Source organism: Cervus canadensis, chromosome 12, assembly GCF_019320065.1.
Source record: "Cervus canadensis isolate Bull #8, Minnesota chromosome 12, ASM1932006v1, whole genome shotgun sequence".
Taxonomy (NCBI): Eukaryota; Metazoa; Chordata; class Mammalia; order Artiodactyla; family Cervidae; genus Cervus; species Cervus canadensis.
The window spans coordinates 57898766-57922031 of record NC_057397.1 but is presented as its reverse complement, the minus strand read 5'-3'; the positions used below and the strand labels follow the sequence as shown (position 1 = coordinate 57922031).

The following is a 23266-nucleotide window of genomic DNA, read 5'->3' as shown; positions in this document are numbered from 1 at the left end:
CTCCCCTTCCCTCCTCACCCTCTTCCTCCTCTAACTCTCACATGACAGCGCTTTCTGGGTTCTGTCCCTTGCCTCACTCTTCACCTCAGCTACCTTCTCCCTCCTTCATATGCTGCATCCACACTGGACATTTTTCAGACACTTGAGAATGTCAAGCTCTTTCCCATTTCAGAACATTCCTCCCAACAGCTCCCCGCCCCTTTCTTCCAGGTGGTTCCTTCTAGTCCTTTAGGCTTAACTGGCTCCTCCTCAGAAAATCTCCTTCACTTGATCTCAGTTGGCCCCCAGGCTCCAGGTCCTTTTCTTTCAGCATGCTGAGTACTATTTGTAACTGATAACTTGTTTTACAACTTTTGTGTCTGTCTTTCCCACTGACCTTTAAACTCTGTTGGGAAAGGAGACATCTGCTTTGTTCACCACTTACATTTAGGGTATACTGTTTGATACATAGAGGAAACAATTAATATTGAAGGAGAAAGAGAAAAATAATTTAAAACAACTTTATTTATTAAACCTTGGCTATGTGACTAGGCGTTCTACTAAACACTTGGCATGTGTCAACTCACCTAAACGTTCAAGTGTCCCCAAAGTTGAGAATTGTCTCCATTTTATATTGGTAGAAAGTGGGACCTGAAGAGCTTATATAAGCCACATAAGGGCTAAGATCCAGAGTTAGGATTTGAACTGAGGTCTGTTAGGCTCCAAATTGCTTCGAGTAACAAGGGGGGAGAGGGTGTGTAAAATTATGCAACATGATAAACAGCTGGTTCTGCCTCTTCTACAGCACATAAAGTCTTCCTGGGTGAGCAGTTTCACTCCCCTTCTGGAATTTGTGAGTACGTGCTGTATCTGTAATCAATAAACAATCAGCAATACTCCAGGGCCTGGGTGTGCATGAGGTATGAACTGTGTGACTTCAAAATATGGAGCGGATAGTGCTCTGTTAAGGGCTGTGTTTCCTGTCAGATGACCATGGTCCTGGCTTTGTAACCAGTGTGAAAGGGAAAGTGGTCCATTTCTAAAATGAGAGGCACACTCCACAGAACAAGCTCACAAGGAAGAAAACAGCTGAGTATTACAGGGACGAGGGAAATCAATGGGAGAGAATCTGTGGATTCCAAACCAGTCCTTGTCTGTCTTAAAGTCAGTAGTACCTTGTTATGGGCTGAATGTTAGACGGAATGTTTGTATCTTGTTAGATTGAATGTTTGTAGCGTCCCCAGATTCATATGTTAAAGCCCTAACTCCCAGTGGGATGATATTTGGAGATGTGGCCTTTGGGAAGTAAATAAAATTAAATGAGGTCATGAGGGTGGGGTTGGTGCCCTTGAAACTTATAAAAGGAAGCATGAGAGAGCTTCTCCCCCCTCCCCTCCTCCTCCTCTGGCTCAGTACATGCACTGCGAAAAGCTCATGTGAGTAACTCAGTGAGAAAGTGGCTGTCTGCAAGCCAAGAAGAGCACTCTCACCAGAAGCTGGATCAGTCAGCACCGTGATCTTGGACTTCCCAACCTTCAGACTGTGAGACAGGACTTTTGTTGTTTAAGCTACCTAGTCTGTGATATTTAGTTACGGTGGCCTGAACTAATATACATCTCAAGTTTCTGAGTGATTGTTGCCGTTGTAGCTTAGTTGCTCAGTCGTGTCTGACTCTGCAACCCCATGGACTGTAGCCCGCCTGGCTCCTCTGTCCATGGAATGTCCCAGGCAAGAATACTGGTGTGGGTTGCCATTTCCTTCTCCAGGGGATCTTCCCGACCCAGGGATCAAACCAGAGTCTCCCACATGAGAGTGTTTACCCACACTATAAAGACTCTGTGACTCCTATTTGGTTTCCTATTTTTTCCCGTAGAGTGGATTCTTCTTAAACACCAAATTGTGTTTTAACCTTTCTAAGTATTTCCTTGAGATTTTCTAAGTGAAGCTAATGGCTTTTTTGTAATTGGAATATAATTCCTTTACAATGCTGTGTTAGTTTCTGCTGTATGACAAAGGGAATCGGCTATAAGCATACCTCTATCCCCTCCCCCTGAGCCCCTGTCCCATCCCACCCCTCCAGGTCATCACAGAGCATCAGGCTGAGCTCCCTGCGTTATAGAGCAGCTTCCCACTAGCTCCCCAGTTCACACATGTCAATGCTACACTCTCAATTCCACCCTCCCCTTCCCGCTCTGGGTCCACATGTCCAGCCTCTAGGTCTGCGTCCCTATTCCCGCCCTGCAAATAGCTTCATCTGTACCAGTTGTCTAGGTTACATATACAAACGTTAATATACAATATTTGCTTTTCTCTTTCTGACTTCCTTCACTCTGTGTGACAGACTCTAGGTCCATTCACATAAGTGAAGCTAGTGTTAAATGCAATTTATGTCTCACTGGGTTTCTGACATGTTAAGCCTGAGCTGGTCAAGCTGGGAAGGGCAGCAATGGGGCCCAGGAGGAGGGGTGAGGAATGGGAAGGAAGGAGAGGAAGAGAACTACTGTCTCTTCACCCACAAAATAATACTTGCTTGGATCACATCATACAGCTGTTGCAGGGATCAAAGAATCTACGTGTAAGCAAGTGCTTTTATTCACAGTACACCATATAAATGAAAGGAATCATTACTGTTTAATGAGCCAGGGAAACAGTTCACTAAATTATTAGTGGTCTGATTACTGTTCAGTTCTCATGTGTAGGATCATGCCTAAATATTCCAAAGAACTTTTTTTTTCAAAGAAAAATTTGATCTCTAAAAGATTGGTGTGTATTATAAATGAATAATGGAGTCATTAACTGGCATAAATTATCCTGCCTCTATGACTAAATGACATGTCAACAAAAATCTAAAGTACATAAAATTTTCTCAGTACCTTGACAGAATTTGAGACAGAATTGAGACGAGGATAAAAAAGCACTTTCCTAACTGGAGAATATTAAACAGATGGTAGTTATTATCAGTTGCACAAAAGAAATTTTATTTATCTTGCTTTTTTAAAGTTCATGTTCAAAATATCAGCCAATTTTCAATTCAGTCCCATGACAGTATTTATTGGTGCCATCTGCTGGAAGTTCCTGAAAAATTGATGAGGTTAAGATGAACCAAATGATAAATGCACAGTACATATATTTTAAGTACTACATGCATTCCTTATAGATTAAAATTAATGTAGGCAAAATTCCTGGCCTGCATTTCTTATATCAAAATTTGCTATGCAAAACATTTGATGTTGAGTAGATGGGTATATTTCATAAATTGTAATATTCTATTCATTGCTTCATTCATTGAACCATCATTTTGAGCTCTGGCTGTCTGCCAGGCCCTGTGATTAAAAAAAAAACTAGGGATGCAGGGAGGTGCAAGTAACTATCTCTGCTCACATGGGTTCAGGTACTCCATTTAGTCGAGGGGTGGGGAGTGACAGATCCACAAGCAACTCAGTGTAACACATTGGGCTAAGCAAAGACTCCATGGGGGAACTGAGGTAGGCACCTCTCCAATCCAGGAGGCCAATGATCTTTCCCACAAAATGAGGAAATCTGCTATCTTTGCACAGGTGGAGGAGATAAGGAAGAATTATGGAGAAAAATATCAAACTTGAGCAGGTGAAACCATCAGGCAAGCAGAGATAGGAATTAAAAAAAAACAAGCTTATTCTAATTCTGTAAAACATCACATGTGTCAAGTGACCTCCATGAACTTGAGTTCTATTTAAATCAGTCTAGCATTTTGTCTATGAAAGGCACCATGGATTTCAAGAGAGGGCACTTTGCAGACTGACATTTATCATAAAACCCCAGCATAATTTGCCCCACAATGAATTCAGACATAGCACAACTTTATGAGTTTTCATTCTCATCAGCAGGCTCACCCCAATCAGTTCATTAATCCCTCAATAATGCAACCTTGCATTTTAAATGACTGAAGGTTTTGGACCTCATTTATGAAACACTAGGGGGATTTACAGGTACGAGTAACAGAAGTTGTCTTTAGATGGGTGGTAACCTGGAGAAGGGCATGGTAACTCACTTCAGTGTTCTTGCCTGGAGAATACCATGGACAGAGGAGCCTGGTGGACTATAGCCCATGGGGTTGCAGAGAATAGGACACATCTGAGTGACTAACAATTTTACTTTCAATTTCTAAGCAAACTTCAGGGCTTCCCAGATGGCACTAGTATTAAAGAACCCATCTGCCGGGAAAAAAAAAAAAAGAACCCATCTGCCAATACAGGAGACATAAGAGACACAGGTTTGATCCTGGGTGGGGAAGATCCCCTGGAAGAGGGCATAACAACCACTCCAGTATTCTTGCCTGGAGAATCCCATGGACAGAGGAGCCTGGCAGGCTACATGAATGAAGCGACTCAGCACACGTGAATGAAAATGTCAGTGTACATCAGAACCACCTGTGGGGCTTCTGAAAACACAGATCTGCTGGGCCCTACCCTCAGGAGGTCCTGGGTGGGTCTGATAGTTTGCATTTCTAACAAGTTACCCAGTGTTGCTGATATTGCTGGTACAAGGACCATTCTTTGAGAACTATTGCTTTACATTCTGATAATGTAAATTTAACAGAAATAAAAACAAGGTATTCACCAGTTTTTTATCAATTCATTTCAGTTCAGTCATTCAGTCGTGTCCCACTCTTTGCAACCCCATGAACCACAGCACACCAGGCCTCCCTGTCCATCACCAACTCCCGGAGTTTATCCCAACCCATGTTCTTTGAGTTGGTGATGCCATCCAACCATCTCATCCTCTGTCGTCCCCTTCTCCTCCTGCCCTCAATCTTTCCCAGCATCAGGGTCTTTTCAAATCAGTCAGCTCTTCACATCAGGTGGCAAGTATTGGAGTTTCAGCTTCAATATCAGTCCTTCCAATGAACACCCAGGACTGATCTCCTTTAGGATGGACTGATTGGATCTCCTTGCAGTCCAAGGGACTCTCAAGAGTCTTCTCCAACACCACAATTCAAAAGCATCAATTCTTCCACGCTCAGCTTTCTTTATAGTCCAACTCTCACATCCATACATGACCACTGGAAAAACCATAGCCTTGACTAGACGGACCTTTGTTGACAAAGTAATGTCTCTGCTTTTTAATATGCTGTCTAGATTGGTCATAACTTTCCTTTCAACTTTCCTTCCTTCCAAGGAGTAAGCGTCTTCTAATTTCGTGGCTGCAATCATCATCTGCAGTGATTTTGGAGCCCAGAAAAATAAAGTCAGCCACTGTTTCCCCATCTATTTGCCATGAAGGGATGGGACCAGATGCCATGATCTTAGTTTTCTTAATGTTAAGCTTTAAGCCAACTTTTTCACTCTCCTCTTTTACTTTCATCAAGAGGCTTTTTAGTTCCTCTTCACTCTCTGCCATAAGGGTGGTGTCATCTGCATATCTGAGGTTACTGATATTTCTCCTGGCAATCTTGATTCCAGCTTGTGCTTCCTTCCAGCCCAGTGTTCTCATGATGTACTCTGCAGAAGTTAAATAAGCAGGGTGACAATATATAGCCTTGACGTACTTCTTTTCCTATTTGGAACCAGTCTGTTCCATGTCCAGTTCTAACTGTTGCTTCCTGACCTGCATACAGGTTTCTCAAGAGGCAGGTCAGGTGGTCTGGTATTCCCATCTCTTGAAGAATTTTCCACAGTTTATTGTGATCCACATAGTCAAAGGCTTTGGCATAGTCAATAAAGCAGAAATAGATGTTTTTCTGAACTCTCTTGCTTTTTTGATTATCCAGCAGATGTTGGCAATTTGATCTCTGGTTCCTCTGCCTTTTCTAAAACCAGCTTGAAGATCTGGAAGTTCACGGTTCATGTATTGCTGAAGCCTGGCTTAGAGATTTTTAAGCATTGCTTTACTAGTATGTGAGATGAGTCAATTGTGCAGTAGTTTGAGCATTCTTTGGCATTTTCTTTCTTTGGGATTGGAATGAAAACTGACCTTTTCCAGTCCTGTGGCCACTGCTGAGTTTTCCAAATTTGCTGCATATTGAGTGCAGCACTTTCACAGCATCATCTTTCAGGATTTGAAATAGCTCAACTGGTATTCCATCACCTCCACTAGCTTTGTTTGTAGTGATGCTTCCTAAGGCCCACTTGACTTCACATTGCAGGATGTCTGGCTCTAGGTGAGTTATCACACCATCATGATTATCTGGGTCATGAAGATCTTTTTTGTACAGTTCTTTTGTGTATTCTTGCCACTTCTTCTTAATATCTTCTGCTTCTGTTAGGTCCCTACCATTTCTGCCCTTTATTGAGCCCATCTTTGCATGAAATATTCCCTTGGTATCTCCAATATTCTTGAAGAGATCTCTAGTCTTTCCCATTCTGTTGTTTTCCTCTATTTCTTTGCACTGATCACGGAGGAAGGCTTTCTTATCTCTCCTGGCTATTCTTTGGAACTCTGCATTCAAATGGGTATATCTTTCCTTTTCTCCTTTGCTTTTTGCTTCCCTTCTTTTCACATCTATTTGTAAAGTCTCCTCAGACAACCATTTTGCCTTTTTGCATTTCTTTTTCTTGGGGATGGTCTTGATCCCTGTCTCCTGTACAATGTCACGTACCTCCATCCATAGTTCATCAGCCACTCTGTCCATCAGAGCCAGTCCCTTAAATCTATTTCTCACTTCCACTGTATAGTCATAAGGGATTTGATTTAGGTCATACCTGAATGATCTAGTGGGTTTCTCCACCTTCTTCAATTTCAGTCTGAATTTGGTAATAAGGAGTTCATGATCTGAGCCACAGTCAGCTCCCAGTCTTGTTTTTGCTGACTGTATAGAGCTTCTCCATCTTTGGCTGCAAAGAATATAATCAGTCTGATTTCAGTGTCGACCATCTGGTGATGTCCATGTGTAGAGTCTTCTCTAGGGTGTTTGCTGTGACCAGTGCATTCTCTTGGCAGAACTCTATTAGCCTTTGCCCTGCTTCATTCTGTAGGGGACTGGAATGCAAAAGTAGGAAGTCAAGAAACAACTGGAGTAACAGGCAAATTTGGTCTTGGAGTACCAGTTTTTTATAAGCATCTAAAATAACATATAATGATTTGTTAATCATTAGCAGTGCAATGTACATTGTACAAATTGAAAAATTGAGATAATTATCAAACCCAGAAATAGCCACTGTAAACATTTGGTATCTTTTCTTCCATATTTCTGTAGATTTATGTGTAGGTGTACATTTGTTGTTTAGTCACTAAGTGTCCAATTCTTTGTGACTCCACAGACTATAGTCCTCCAGGCACCTCTATCCATGGGATTTCCCAGGCAAGAAAACCAGAGACGGTTGCTGTTTCCTTCTCCAGGGGATCTTCACGACCCAGGGATTGAACCCACATTTCCAGCATTGCAGGGAGACTCTTTACCACCGAGCCACATGTGCACATGACTGAAATCATTCTATGTAAACAATTTTGTACTTAATTTTTTTTCTTCTGGTATTCTGTTTTGACTATTGTCCATGTTATTTAAAAATTAGCAAATATAGGGTATATTCACAATCAGGTTATTGCTGTGAACCACCAGTGATATCATTGCTTCCCTTGGAAATGGGTCTTCTGAGCTCCTTAATCTATTATTTTGGAAATCCTGCCTTGGGCTCCCTTCTCATTTTTTTGTCCCTTAACAAGTGTTGGTGGGAAGAGCATTAGTAAACAGGCAGTCGATGATCAAATGTCTTCCTTTTGTGGAAAGGTTCTCATGAGCAAATAATTGGTGTTAGTCGCTCAGTGATGTCCAACTCTTGGCGACATGTGGACTGTAGCCCATCAGGCTCCTCTGTCCATGGGATTCTCCAGGCAAGAATACTGGAGTGGGTTGCCATTTCCTTCTCCAGGGGATCTTCCCAAGCCAGGGATTGAACCCAGATCTCCCATATTGCAGGCAGATTCTTTACCGTTTGAGCCACCCTGGGAACCCCAATAATAATAGGGACTTATAAATAATAGGGACCCATTTTAGGACTTCACATCTTCTGTACCCCCAACTCATTTGATCACTAGTGAATAGTATTAACTTTGAATATACTAACTATAGTATGTGTAAGTTGTTGTTGTTGGGGCTAAGATTAACTGATTCATCACAGAATTAGCCTAGTTAGTTGTTTTACCATTCCTAAGAAATCTGGTGTTAGTTTTTGATAAATAAGTTTAGGGTAAGACTTAAGTTCAAGGGCAGATCTATAAACTTCAGAAAAGTTCTAAATGTTTTTAAATAACGTAAGTAATGAAACTTATCATAGGAAAAAAAACTAAATCTTTCCTTTCCAGAAAAACTATTTTCATAGTTTAGGCACTCACTTTAGTTAGTAATCACTCCAGTTTCAGTCTAGATAGTAATCACTGTGTGCTCGTGTGCTAAGTTCTTCAGTCTTGTCCGACTCTGTGTGACCCCATGGACTGTAGTCCTCCAGGCTCCTCTGTCCATGGGATTCTCCAGGCAAGAATACTGGAGTGTGTTGCCACGCCCTCCTCCAGGGGACCTTCCCCAGCCAGGAATCAAACCTGTGTCTCTTATGTCTCCTGCATTGGCAGATGGGTTCTTTAACACTAGTGCCATCTGGGAAACACTAATCATTCTGGTTTTAGTTAAATTCTAACTCGCTTCATTTCCTTTTTAACATAGCTTAACAGTTGAGAACTTAGAACCAAAATCTAGTTGTAAACGTTCTTGGTGTTTCATATAGGGAATTTAATAAAAGGAAGACTCCAGAGTATTGGAAGGGTTAGAGGAGCAAAGCGGGGACAGTGAGGTAACAGAGATTAGGGTTAGCTGCAGGGATCTGCTACCACCCGCAAGGGTGGAGAAAAAGAAAGTGACGTGACCAGGCCCGTCAGTCATTCCTCACGGTCAGTGCTGAGGCTTACAATGTTTGTTGTCGTTTTACTGGAGTAGAGTTGACTTACAGTGTTCTGCTGGTTTCTGTTGAACAGCAAAGTGAATCGGTTATACATGTATACACACATCCTTTTTCATACTCTTTTCCATTATAGTTTATTACAGGATATTGAATATAGTTCCCTGTGCTAAACAGTAGGACTTCATTTTATATGCTAATCCCAAACTTCTAATGTCTCCCTCCCCACCCCTTTCCAGCATTCTGGCCTGGAGAATTCCATGGACTGTATAGTTCCTGGGGCCGCAAAGAGTTGGACCGGACTGAACGACTTTCATTTTCACTTTCACTCCCCCCAACCCTTTCCTCTCTGATAATTGTGAGTTTGTTTTCTAAGTCTGTGAGTTTGTTTCTGTTTCGTAAATAAATTCATTTGTGTTATATTTCAGACTCTGCAATATGATAGCATGTATTTGTTTTTCTCTGACTCAGTTCACTTAGTTTGATCTGTAGGTTCATCCACATGGCTTCAAATGGCATTATTTCGTTCTTTTGTGACTGAGTAGTATTCAGTCTTTTGTGACATTCTTTATGACTGAGTAGTGTTTCATTTTATACTGGCTGCTATGACTGAGGAACTGAATTCCAAATTTTATTTAATTTTAAGTTAATATAACTTGGAGAGTCACATGTGGCTAGTGGTTTCTGTATGGCACAGTGCAGGTTTAGCATCCTGCAATGCAGAGCAGGTCATGGAAGGGCTAGACTGGAGCTGAGAGCAAACAGGCAGAGCGCTGGTAGAGGGTCAAAGGTCAGAGAGACCTGGGTTCCATCTGGGTCTCTACTTATGAGTGTGTAATAAGTACACACTGGTCAAGTTAACCAATCTCTAGAAGCCATCTATAAAAATGGCAGTGGTAACAGTACCTACCCCCTAGTATCATAGAGTTATCAGCAGAACCAAACAAGACAATGCAACCATTCAACAAATGCCTGACTCATGGAAGTGTGTTAGCGGCTCAGTCATGTCTGACTCTGCTACCCCATGGACTGTAGCCCACCGGGCTCCTCTGTCCTTGAAATTTTCCAGGCAAGAATACTGGAGTGGATTGCCATTTCCTTTTCCAGCCTGACTCATGAAAAGTATCAAATAAATGTTTGTTATACTTATCCCATCTAAAACAAATATTTCAAAATTTTTATTGGGAGGGGGAGGGTAAGATACAGGAAGCCTTTAGAGGGATGGTAGTCTAATTCATCTCCCAATGTTTCTTAGAGCTATAATTCTATTAATATGCTTGCTGAACACTTTCCCTTCTTTTCTGTTGATCATCTCTTTTTGTCCAGCAAGAGATTTTAGTCTTTCTACCTTTCTTCTGGGCTTCTCTCATAGCTCAGTTGGTAAAGAATCTGTCTGCAATGCAGGAGACCCTGGTTCGATTCCTGGGTCAGGAAGATCCCCTGGAGAAGGGATAGCCTACCCAATCCAGTATTCTGGCCTGGAGAATTCCATGGACTGTATAGTCCATGGGGTCTCAAAGAGCTGGACACGACTGAGTGACTTTTACTTTCACATCCTTCTTCTAGTATGTATATACTGTTGGGTTTTTTTGTTTGTTTGTTTTTTAACTTGATTGACAATGACCATACTATTATGGCAAACTGACTTCATTATCATACACTATGAAAGTTACTCAGTCATATCTGACTCTTTGTGGCCCCATTGCCTATCCAGTCCATGGAATTCTCCAGGCCAGAATACTGGAGTAGGTAGCCTTTCCCTTCTCCAGCAGATCCTTCTGACTCAGGGATTGAACCCAGGTCTCCCACACTGCAGGTGGATTATTTAACAGCTGAGCTACCAGGGAAGCTCATCATACACTATAGGAGTTTGCAATTATGCCAAAATAGTTTGTTGGACTTGACACAGTGATAGAGTTTTCTTGCTTTTTACTGTTTTGTTCCCGGAGTGATTTCTTTGACATCACTATGACATGCTGTGGGGCTTTAATCATAACATTATTATACTGCATGTTTAACTTTTTCCTTATCATATTCTTAAAGATAGGAAAGACTTGTAAATATTTATAAATGTTTTATGGTAGTTCTAATGCAATGCCTAATTTGTTATAAAATATATTATTTTGTGCCAGAACTAGCTCTCTCTCTCACAATCTCTTCTGCTATTTTGGTGGTTTGGACAAGCAGACTAGCACCTAGATACTTTTCTTTTTTTCACACAAGCAACACTGATATGGCCTATATATTGTCAGCTGCTTAGAGATATTCCAATCAACAATGACTGGAATTTCACAAGACATAACCATCTTTGCAAGAGTGTTGCAGGAGCATCTTATCTTGGTTTAAGTCAGAAACAGTGTTAATGAGACACATCTGGGAGTGAAATATTTCTCTCATCAGAGAAAAATATACATAAATATATATTTTTATTATTTAACTACATTGTGAAACATGGTGCATTTCTTAGATGACTTGCAAGGGAGCCTTCTGAAGAAAGGGTAAACATAAAAGGAATGTTGAGCCTGAGCCTCAAATGGAACCTAACAGAGCAATAGTCAGACAAAGCGGCATGCGGCCAAAGTGTGCTATGGTTAGTACTCCCTCACGACAGGTCCACGACAGGCACTTAAGCCAGTCAAAGTCGTGTATTACTCTAAATTTTTCCTGTGGATCTGATATTAACACTAGTGGAAACTCTTTACATTAAGGTTAAAAAAAAAAATCACAAGGCCTGCAATTCTGCCACCCTTTCCCTTTCATATTAGATCTAGTCCTCACATCTGGGAGAATGGTCCTTAATGGCAGCTATCATTTGCCAAGACTAAGATCAGTTTTTGCTTTTTTAAGTATTCTGAGGCACTTGAACATAGAAGTCAATAATTCACTACCTTCTTTCTAACTCTGAACAATATTTAAACCAGTGATGGGAGCTTAGCCGCAGGTCATCAGTTAGCGTTGTCTTTCGGCTTTAAGTTATTTTCACAGTGGTTATGTATATGAGGCTGTAGCTTGAAGAAAATCAGAAGAAAGCACATGAGCAAATGCAGATGGAGAGGCAAACAGTTGTTTTCCTACCTTTGGAGGACACAGAAAGGAAAATGTAAGAAAGTTTGTTAAGCATTTACCTGTAACGTCTGACAGCGCTGTTACCACTTTGGAAAACAGACTCTATTTCGTGGCCGTCCCCTCAAGTTACAGCTGCTGTGATGCCCAGTATTCAGAACAGCATGGTGTGAAACTTCTGGCACAATGCCTGAATGAAGGAGGGCAATTTCTCCCTGACTTTGGCTCACTGGGCCACAATACTTGATTATAAATAACAGGGTGGCCTGGCACATCTGTGGGGAGCTGAGACTTACAATATGAGATTTTTAATCTTGGAGAGGCTTTGAATCTCCATTTTCTTGCACTCTTACATTCATCCCAACATAACTCTATTTCTGATCAAAGGAGTAAGAATACATGGAAGAATAAGCTATTGGAACTGTGAGCTATCCTGGGAACCACAGAATCCATCCCCTCCCTAGTACATTGAGGCAAAGACCCCTAAGAGCTGTAGTGACCTGACTGAGGTGTTGTTTGTTTTTTTGGGAGGTTGTGCGGGGTTTTTGTTGTTGGACGAAGGCTTTCTCTAGTTGTGGTGAGGCAGTGCTGCTCCTTATTGTGGTGCGTGGGCTTCTCATTGTGGCGGCTTCTCTTGTTGCAGAGCACAGACTCCAGATGCTCAGGCCTCAATAGTTGTGGCCGCCTGCAGTGCAGGGGCTCCTTAGTTGTGGCTCGTAGGCTCTGGAGTGCAGACCCGGTGGTTGTGGCACATGGGCTTAGCTGCCCAAGACATGTGGAATCTTCCCGGACCAGGGATTGAACCTGTGTCCCCTGCATTGGCAGGCAGATTCTTATCCACTGTTCCACCAGGGAAGTCCAGGGGCAAGTTTTCTTCTGATTCTTTTCATGACACCATGCTACCAATCATGAAAATATATCACATAAAGTTCACAGCTTCTATCTGGTGGAGAGCAGGTAGTGGAGGCACTCACTAATGTCAGGCACCATGTTAAGGGCTGTATGTACATTCTCTCATATATTCCTCATACCAAATCTAAGATTATTATCATTCTTAGTCTGCAGGTTTATAAGCTGAGGCTTTGAGAACTTACGTCACAGACTAGCATATGGCTGAGTGAGGATTCATACCTAGTTATGTCTGAATGGAAAGGCCATTTATTCAAAGTGCTGCTGCTGCTAAGTCACTTCAGTCGTGTCCGACCCTGTGCGACCCCATAGACGACAGCCCACCAGGCTCTCCCGTCCCTGGGATTCTCAAGGCAAGAACACTGGAGTGGGTTGCCATTTCCTTCTCCAATGTGTGAAAGTGAAAAGTGAAAGTGAAGTCGCTCAGTCGTGTCCGACTTGTAGCGACCCCATGGACTGTAGCCTACCAGGCTCCTCCGTCCATGGGATTTTCCAGGCAAGAGTACTGGAGTGGGGTGCCATTGCCTTCTCCAATTCAAAGTGCTATACCATACTATATTATCTGTGTAGAACATAACTTATTCTAAAGAAATAAGCATTACAAAGATGTGGGAAGTAATTTGAGACCCCAGGAAACAGTGAGATCCCAGGAAACATATCCAGGACAGAAATTATCCCTTAATAACTTTAATCATAGTTGATAGCTACAATTGACTGAGGGCCTATTAAACACCAGATATTTTATTTCATTTAATTATTGCAACCACCTTGTGAAGTAGAGATATTATGTATCCAATTTTTTCATAGGGACTTCCCTGGTTGTCCAGTGGTCAAGACTCTATACTCCCAGGGCACAGGGCTCAGGTTCCATCCCTGGTCAGGGAACTAGATCTTGCACGCCACAACAAAGACCACGTGTATCACAACTAAGACTAGGGCAGGCAAATCCAAAAATAATGAATAAATATTTTAAAAATTGAAACTATGAGGAACTATATACCCAATTTTCACATGACGAAACTGAGAATTAGAAAATTAAAATTTCCCAAGTCACACACTTGGCAAGTGGTAAAATGAAACATTGTATTAAATATGAGTGCTTTGAGACACCATACCTTTATTCATCTTAAAATGAGTGCCTGGCCCATGGAATCTGCTTAATAAATATTAAATGCAAGAACAAGTGAATGAAAACAATGAATGAATGGGAACTAGAGTGGAACATGTACCTGGTATGTAATGCTCAAGTTGGCCTTAGTTAGACTCTCTTGAAAACAAATAAGTGATAAATACATAATATATTGTTTTGCTCCAAGAGGTAGGATGGGGATAAATCAGTGGAAATTGCAGGCTTCCTGTGGCTTCCTGTACAGGAACCTGGCTTCAGAAATGTCATTGCCTGGATGACCTTCAATTCTATGATTCTAAGATTCTGTGAAGGTCAGTGTCTCTACAGAGGCATAATAAAAGCACTCCAACAATACGAGTTGCCTGGTAGAACAGTGACATGCCTGTTTTTTGAAAGTGTTCCAGCTACATGACCACCTGCCACAAATGCTGTAGAAGAAATGCTACAAATTGGGGACTGTAGAAGACTGTTTGCAAAAATGGCCATACTTATTCTCTTCCTTTTTTAACATATCCTTTGGCAAGATGACATTGAAACACTTCCCATGGAGAGATGGCATTTCCCCATCCCGTGAATCTGGGCTGGCCTCGTGAACTGCTTCACCAAACAAAATGCAACAGAAGCAAAACTATGCCAGCTCTGAGTCCAGGTCTCAAAAGGCCTTGCATAGTTTCATTCTCCTAGAAATTTTGGCGACTCATATGTGGCTCAGAGGTTAAAGTGTCTGCCTGCAATTCGGGAGACCCGGGTTTGATCCCTGGGTCGGGAAAATCCCCTGGAGAAGGAAATGGCAACCCACTCCAGTATTCTTGCCTGGAGAATCCCATGGATGGAGGAGCCTGGTGGGCTACATTAGTCCATGGGGTCACAAAGAGTCAGACACGACTGAGCGACTTCAGTTTCACAGTTTCAGTTTCATGAATAAACCCTAGCTAGACTAGTTTGCTGAGAGAATGCCAGACTTTACGGGGAAGTACCATAGCTGGTAGCCATCCACCCTCTGGAAGCAGAGCCACTTAGCTGACCTGTAGCTCTCCACAGACACATAAGTGAGCTTAACCTGTAAATTCATAGGCAATGACTCACACAGTTAATGGCTGCTGTGTGATTCTCAAAAGCACCGTCTGAGATGAAGGGAAGAGATAGGGAATGCCTGACGTCCCAATCAGAACAGGCCGTGCCACCATCATCTACCAGTGTCCAAAAGGCCTCCAGAGACTGTTTTCAATGGACTTAGTGGTCACTGTTGATTGGGCATCTTACTACTCGCCAGACAATGGCTTTAATGCTTTATGTAAATTAATTTTTAAGCCTCAAAAGACCTAGTGAGAAATGTATTATTTTTTTGAATTCACATGAACTTTATTTTTAGACAACCTACATGATGTGTTGTTTTTTTTTTTCTTTCCCTCAAAAATAATGCTTCTACTTCAAATAAATCAAAGTCGAAATAAAGAGCTCGAGTTGAACTTAGTCCCGTTTGTCTCAGTCCTGGTAGATGAAAAGCAGCTGCCAGCCAGTTAGGAAGACAGGTGATAGATCCAAAGTCACAGCCAAACTTGTTAACATGTTTCCATTTCTAAACCTTCCTTAAAGAGAATCATATATGGGGTCACAACATCCTCACAAGTCCGGCAGCCCAACCATTGGATTTGTGTTTCCACCAGTAAAGGACTGACGGTTTTTGAAATTAGTGAGGATGGGCTTGATTTGTTCTGTAGCCCCTGCCATAAAAGGCTTTACTTTTCTGGTCTCTGTACTTCAAGTTTCCAATTGACTGACCTCAGGTCATCTTTAATGGACTTCTTGTAAGCGTCTTTTTGTGAAGCTTGTTTCCTGAAAGTGATGGTTAAAGACAATATTGACACTGGTGATCACTGTGCTTTAGGTACCTTCGTCCCCTTCAGTGGAGCCATTTCCATCAATGAGTGAGTCATCAACATTACCCTCTGTGCTACTGACCAGCTTCCCCTGCACTTCCAGACATAGCCCGTCAGCGACCTCCTAGATCTCACAGATGTTGGAGAACATCTCATCATGCGTGACAAGGTCCTGGTAGGCGACCGTGATGGCCACCATGGCGCTAGCTTAGCAGGAGCCCAAGCTCAGGGTGAGCCTGGTGTAGCCTGAGCCGGTGGGGGAAGGCAGGAATGGACAGAAAAGCAGAAATGTTTTATTACTGAACTGATTTGACAGATGTAGAAAACTATGCCAGAGAACTGACAGCTACCTAAGGTACAGAGTGAGTAAATGTCCAGCCTAGGTTTTGAACTCAAGAAGCACAAAGCTACAGACCTAGCTCTTAGCCATGCATCTTGCTATCCAATGTAAAGTAGATGATTGTCTGCAGGAACTAAAAATATCTTCACAAAACCTGGTAGTTGCAAATATTCCCCCAGTGCCTTTCACCAGGCTCCCTTTACAGAGCCTGGGATGTCACCAAATACCTCATTCAGTTTCCATGCTTCTTCCATCACAGTTTTCTTTTTCCCCCATTTCCAAGAAATTTCACTGTTAGACTTAAAGTTTAGAACCATGATCAGGAGAAATATTTAAGAAGACTCATTATTCAAAGCACGGGAGCAATTAGAGGGGAAAAAAAAGAAACCTCCTTTTCCAAAAGAGAGTCAATTTTCCACTATGAGAGTTTCCATTCTACCAAGAAATGAAAATGTGCACAAATTAGGTTTAGAAAAATACATGAGATGGTTTATGCAAACAGGTTTAACCTGGGAATCAAATACTAAATAAAATGATAAAAGCAGATCTAATGGTCATGCTTGATGTCCAAGATACGTCAGGGTTTTCCCTCCAAGATACAGTTTCCCTGCAGTTCATGATAATTACAAAATGTCTCAAATCACCTCTTTTCTTGTTGAGTAAAATGGACTGCCAACACTTCAAACATAGTAAACCAGTCCAACAGGAAAAAAGCCAAGGAAAGTATCCATTCCAACATTTTTTTTACAGTCTGGTAGTGTGTAGCTCTCTGAGAGAAATGGGACTGCCAAACTGGATGAAACGTGTAAGACATACATGCTTTTCTAGAAATTTCTTCTGCCTTATCTAGTTTCTCCATTAGAGCCGGAGGTATCACTCATTTGCCTCCTATTGTGTGTGTGTGTTTAGATATCTCTTGCAGGAGAGTGAGTATCCTCTATCACCTCCCACCCCCATCCCACTGCTAGGAACTTGACCCTGGCAGAGTAGTGTGAATGCCTGTGTGTCTGTATGCAGGCTGTCCTTTTATTTTACCCCTTTGTCTAATTATATTATTCTGTATTCTCAACTCCTTCTTGCTTGTGGCTTCTTAAGGTCTCAATGGGAATTCCTAACTTCACCTACCCCTTTAGACTAACCAGTGGGCTCTCAAAAGCAAGACTACAGTCTTCTGGGAAGTTTTCCTAGAACCCTTTTTTTTTCTTTCCCTTTTTTATTTTTAATAGGCTTTATACTTCAGGCTGTCTTTAGATTTACAGCAAAATAGAGGGGCAAGTACAAAGAGTACCTATAAACTCCCTGCTCTCACACACACATAAGCTTCCCCCAGTATCAGCATCCCCCAGCAGAGTGGTACAACTGGTTGCAATTGATGAACCTACATTGACATCATTATCACTCAGAGACACACTTTACATTAGGGATCACTCTTGGTATTTTACATTTTAAAAGTTTTGACAGATGTCTGTTGATGCTTATCCACTGATACAGTAGCATATAGAATAGTTTGTGAGAGCTGGACCGTGAAGAAGGCGGAGCACCAAAGAAATGATGCCTTCAAACTATGGGGCTGGAGAAGACTCCTGAGAGTCCCTTGGACAGCAAGGAGATCAAATCAGTCAATCTTAAGGGAAATCAACCCTGAATATTCGTTGGAAGGACTGATGCTGAAGTTGAAACTCTAGTATTGTGGTCATCTGAGGCAAACAGCTGACTCATTGGAAAAGTCCCTGATGCTGGGAAAGATTGAGGGCAGAAGGAGAAGAGGGCATCAGAAGATGAGATGGCTGGACGGCATCACAGATATAACGGACATGAACTTGGGCAAACTTCGGGAGGTGGTGAGGGACAGAGAGGCCTGGGGTGCTGTAGTCCATGGGGTCACAAAGAGTCGGACACAACTTGGTGGCTGAACAACAACAACAGAATAGTTTCATGGCCCTAAAAATCCTCTGTGCCCCCCCATTCATTCCTCCTTCTCCACTAACCCCTGGCAACTGCCAATCTTTTACTGTCTCCATAGTTCTGCCTTTTTCAGAATGTTGTATCGTTGCAATCATGCCATGTATGGTAAGTTGCTTTAGTCACATCCAGCTCTTTGCAACCCTATGGGCCATAGCCCACCAGGCTCCTCTGTCCATGGGATCCTCCAGGCAAGAATACAGAATGGGTTGCCATTTCCTTCTTCAGAGGATCTTGCCAACCCTGGGATCGAACATGCATCTCTTATGTCTCCTTCATTGGCAGGAGGATTCTTTACCACTAAAGCCCCCTGGGGAGCCCCAAATCATATTATAGTCTATAGCTTTTTCAGATTGGCTTCTATCAGTAACATGTATTTAAGTTTCCTCCATGTTTCCTCATGGATTGATAGCTTGTCTCTTTTTAGTGTTGAATACTATTCCATCATCTGGATGTACCATAATTTATCCATCTACCTGCTGTCTCTGTCACCTTGGGCTGCTGTAACAAAACAGCATGAACTTGGTGGCTTAAACAATAGACATTTCTTTCTCACAGTTCTCGAGGCTGAGAAGTGCAAGATAAAAGGCACCTATTCAGTTCTCTTCCTGGCTTGCCGATGGCCTCCTTCTGGCTGTCTCCTTGTGTGTGTGTGCTAAGTCACTTCTGTCATGTATGACTCTTTGCAACCCCATGGTCTGTAGACCACCAGGCTCCTCTGTCCATGGGATTCTCCAGGCAAGAATACTGCAGTGGGTTGCCATGCCCTCCTTCAGGGGATCTTCCCAACACAGGGATTGAACCCGGGTGTCTTATGTTTCCTGCCTTGGCAAGCAGGTTCTTTTACCACTAGCATCACCTGGGAAGTCACCTTACATGGTAGAAAAAAGAAAGCTCTTATTCTCTCCTTCTCTCACAAGAAGCTAATCCCATCATGGGGGCTCTACCCTCATGCCTCATCTAAATCTAATACCCCTCAAAGACCCCATCTCCTGTAACATCACTTTAGAGGGTAGGGCTTTAACATATGAATTTGGAATGTTGTTGTTGTTATTTAGTCACTGAGTCGTGTCCAATTCTTTTGCAGAGGAGAGGGGGGCAACACAAACATTAAGCCCATAACACACTGAAGGACGTTTTGGTTGATTCCTAGCTTTGGCTGTTGCAAATAAAACTGCTATAAACATCTGACTGCACATTTTTGCGTGGAAATAATTCTTCAATTTATCTGGGTAAATACTAGGGGGTATGATTGCTGGACCATATGATAGTATGGTAAAGTTACCGATCAGGGTCCCTGGATTCTTTAGTTGTAGAAATTGGTAAGAGGTCAGACAAGGAATTAAGGGAAGGCTTGACTCACACTGCAGCCAGAGAGGACGAAAATAAGTAACAGCTGCCCTTGCTTGCTCCCTGAGTGGGGCAAGCTGGTCCCTTAAGGGATGAGGGTAGGGGACAGATTGGTGGGTCAGCCGGGAGGAGTGGCTTTGGGTGGTCTGCCCACCCCCTTGCTGGTGCTGGGTGCAGAGATCAATCATGCACAGTCCTCTCAGAAGTGGCAGTTGGGTTTGGCCACTTTGTATCTTGCTCATGATTTGCCCCAACTACAAATTCATGAGGTATTTTTAGTCCCTTGTAGGGTCTTTGTATTCTTTTGCTCAAGAAGACCTTTAGGCTTCCCTGGTAGCTCAGGCGGTAGAGCGTTCTACCTACAGTGTGGGAGACCTAGGTTCGATCCCTGGAGAAGGGAGTGGTATTCTTGACCACCCCCACCCCCCAAAACAAGAAGACCTTTGTCTCCATCCAGTAAAGGGTCCCAGGTACAGGCCCTATCCTGTTTCACTTAAGAGTTTCTGTAGTTTTGTAAGAAACTGCCACACCGTCTTCCAAGGTAGCCGTACCATTTCTCATAGCCACCGGCAACTGAAGAGAGTTCCTGTTGCTCCACAGCTTTGGAAGCATTTGGTATCATCAGGGTTCTGGATTTGGGCCATTTTAACTGAAGTATAGTGGATTCTAATTATTTTTGTATTGTGTTTTTTGTTTTTGTTTTTATTTTTCTATTGTATATACACTACATGGTAAGATTTTCCTAGTTTCCTTCAAAATGATTTTATAAAAGTAATATATGCTCTATAGAAGTCCCCTTTGCACACCAGTCTCTGCGTTAGATTCGACTGTTAGCTAGCCACAAGGGACCCAACATCAACAATTTCCTATATCTCCTAGAAATATATCTTTTCCCCTCTCTTCTGAATCTCTATTCCTTCCGCTATGTCTTTCTTTAAAAAATAACTTTATCTCTTATTTATTTTTGTGCTAGGTCTTTGCTGCTTGCGGGCTTTTTTCTAGTTGCAGCAATTGAGGGCTTCTCTCTAGTTGCAGTATGTGGGCGTCTCATTGCGGCAGCTGCCTTGTGCAGCACAGGCTCTGGGGTGCTCGGGCTCAGTACTTGCAGTTCGGGTTTTAGAACACAGGCTCAATAGCTGTGACACACAGGTTTGGTTGCCCCATGGCATGTGGGATCTTCCTGGACCAGGGATTTAACCTGTATCTCCTGCATTAGCAGGCAGATTCTTTACCGCTGAGCTACCAGGGAAGCCCCCTTCCACCATGTCTTGATCTCACCCAATTCAAGCCTAGACCTGTCAACATGTTTTTGTGTTTAAATAATTTTATGTAGGAACATGTTCTGTATTTATCTTATAATTACAGTAAGCCCAGAGAATTGCTTTTATAATCTCTGATGTCTCTGGTTGTTGAACTGCCCATGTGATTCTCTTATTATCATTTTTGCAACAATGGATTTATTTACCAATTAAAATATAATATTTTATCCAGAATTTTTACTAAAATGGAAATATTTTATTCACAAAATTCCAGTTTAAAGCCTTCTCCTTTTAAAATAATCCATTCAATTTGAGCAAAAACATAGTTATTTAAGTAAAAAGTATGTGTTTAAATTAAAAGTGAAAGTGATCATCTGAAATTATATTTAAAAAGAGACTGAAGTCAAGTCAAGTTTTTATTATGGTTTTGGTTGTTCATTAGTAGGTTTTTTTGAAGGCTGAATCCACCTTGAGAGTGGATTCTACTCTTAGATAAGGCAATGTGGGAAAGAAAATCCAGCCAATGGAAGAGGGTAACAAAGACCACCCCCCCTACTCCACCACCATGGGAAGAAATTCTCATCATTAATGGAGAAGGTGAAGGGCCAGGCCAAGCAATGCGGGAGAAGAGTTTCCTTTTCCCATGAGCTCTGCCTTTGGCAGCAAGGACCTCTAGATTGGAAGAAGGGGTGGAGGGCCAAAGATGGCCAGGGCTTTCCCTGGTTCGAAGATTTCTGCAATAAGCATGGACATGTACGGCTCAGTGCTCCATTTCTTCTCAAATAAAATAATTAACGTTTTGAGTTGCAATTGCCAAAGTTATACGAATGAAACTTAACTAGTTCTACAAGTGGTGATGGTTTAGTCCCTGAGTTGTGCACTGTAGCCTGCCACAGTCCTGTAGCCTCCTCTGTCCATGGAATTTTCCAGGCACGTATACTGGGGATTGCTGTTTCCTACTCCAGGGGATCATCCTGACCCAGGGATCGAACCTGAGTCTCATGGCCTCCTGCATTGCAGGCAGATTCTTTACCACTGAGCCACCAGGGAAGCCCAGGTTTACTACTAATAAAAACATAGGTCGGTACAACCTCACCTCCCATCATTTTCCCTCACGTAGAGGAAATAAGTTCCATCTCTTAACTGTTATTAACTGCCTGAAAATCAGGCTTCCCAGGTGACGCTAGTGGTAAAGAACCTGCCTGCCAATGCTAGGAGACATTAAGAGATGCTAGGTTCGATCCCTGGGTCAGAAAGATCCCCTGAGTAAGGGCATGGCAATCCACTCCAGTATTCTTGCCCGGAGAGTCCCATGAACAGAGGAGCCTGGTGGGCTACAGTCCATGGGATCACAAAGAGTTGAACATGACTGAAACCTCAAAATCCAACTGAATTGCTCCATTCCCCTGGCCTCCACACTATTCTTTTTCTCCTTTCAAGAGGAGTGAACTCTGATTCTGAGTTTCGTGAAGCTTACAAATTTTAGGGACTCTTTTTAAGAGAAAGTTGGATTTCAAATAAAAAATTAAATGGAACTCTAAGACTTAAACTTCATTAGCTTCACAGTAAATTTGCCTCTGCCTTCCAGTGAAAACACACAAGGTCTATTGTTGGAAATTATCCTGTCTCCCAATCCACATACCATGTCTGGAACAACAAATCTCTCAATAATTTATATGCAAGTTGTTTCCAAAAGCCCGCTTCCTCCATAAAATCTTTTGTATTGAACAGCAAAAGCAGTCATATTTCTTTCATTCCATTTTCTCTAAAATTTAATTCTGTATTTTCCTTCACTTATCACCCTATAACACATACTTATCCCACTTGGTTTGAGGCAATTTTAGAAAATGACATGTAGTCATGAGCAGCCCATGGAGCACAATTAGGAATAAAGTTGGCTTTGCATATCAAATGGCATTAGTTATTATCTAAATCATTAAGTTTGAGGCAGAAGCCCTTTCCTAGGTGCAAAAAGCTTTAGGGAAAATATAATTTCTAATATTTGACTTAATATAGCTGCTTTGCTATAAAAAGTGATAGAATACTAAATTTTAAAGATGACCAGATGGTAGGTAGTGAAGCCACTAAAAACAAAAGCAAGTAGGGTAAACTCATAGACACTAAATGTAACTTAAAGCAGTAGCAGAGCTGAAGCTATTTTTCTTTAGCATTATGAAACTCTTTCTTTGCAAATGACAATTCCAGAGCTCCAATGAGGCACTCTTATACATCAAACTGTCAGGAAAATATGTGGCTCTCTCCTGCAGTATCATGTTACTACCGAAATTTTTATTTTCCAGTAATATGGGAGGTAGTAATTAGAAGGTGTATTATTTCTGGCCAACCATAATGGATACAACCACAGCAAAAGGTTAATTGTTTTGCTACAAACTCTGCAGTAATTAGCTTTTAAAGCGCGGCGGCTCGACAGGCAACATACTTCAAGTGAAAGTTTTTAAGTAAAGGTTATGCTCAATGTTGTGATCATGTGCTGTGCTTAGTCGTTCAGTCGTGTCCAACTCTTTTCG

The 23266-nt window shown here is 42.0% G+C and overlaps 1 pseudogene; it reads right to left on the bottom strand.

Annotated features, from left to right (window-relative positions):
• Positions 1 to 15509: 15509 nt before the first annotated feature.
• On the bottom strand, positions 15510 to 16026 carry LOC122450949 (annotated as a pseudogene).
• Between the last annotated feature and the right edge of the window lie 7240 nt (positions 16027 to 23266).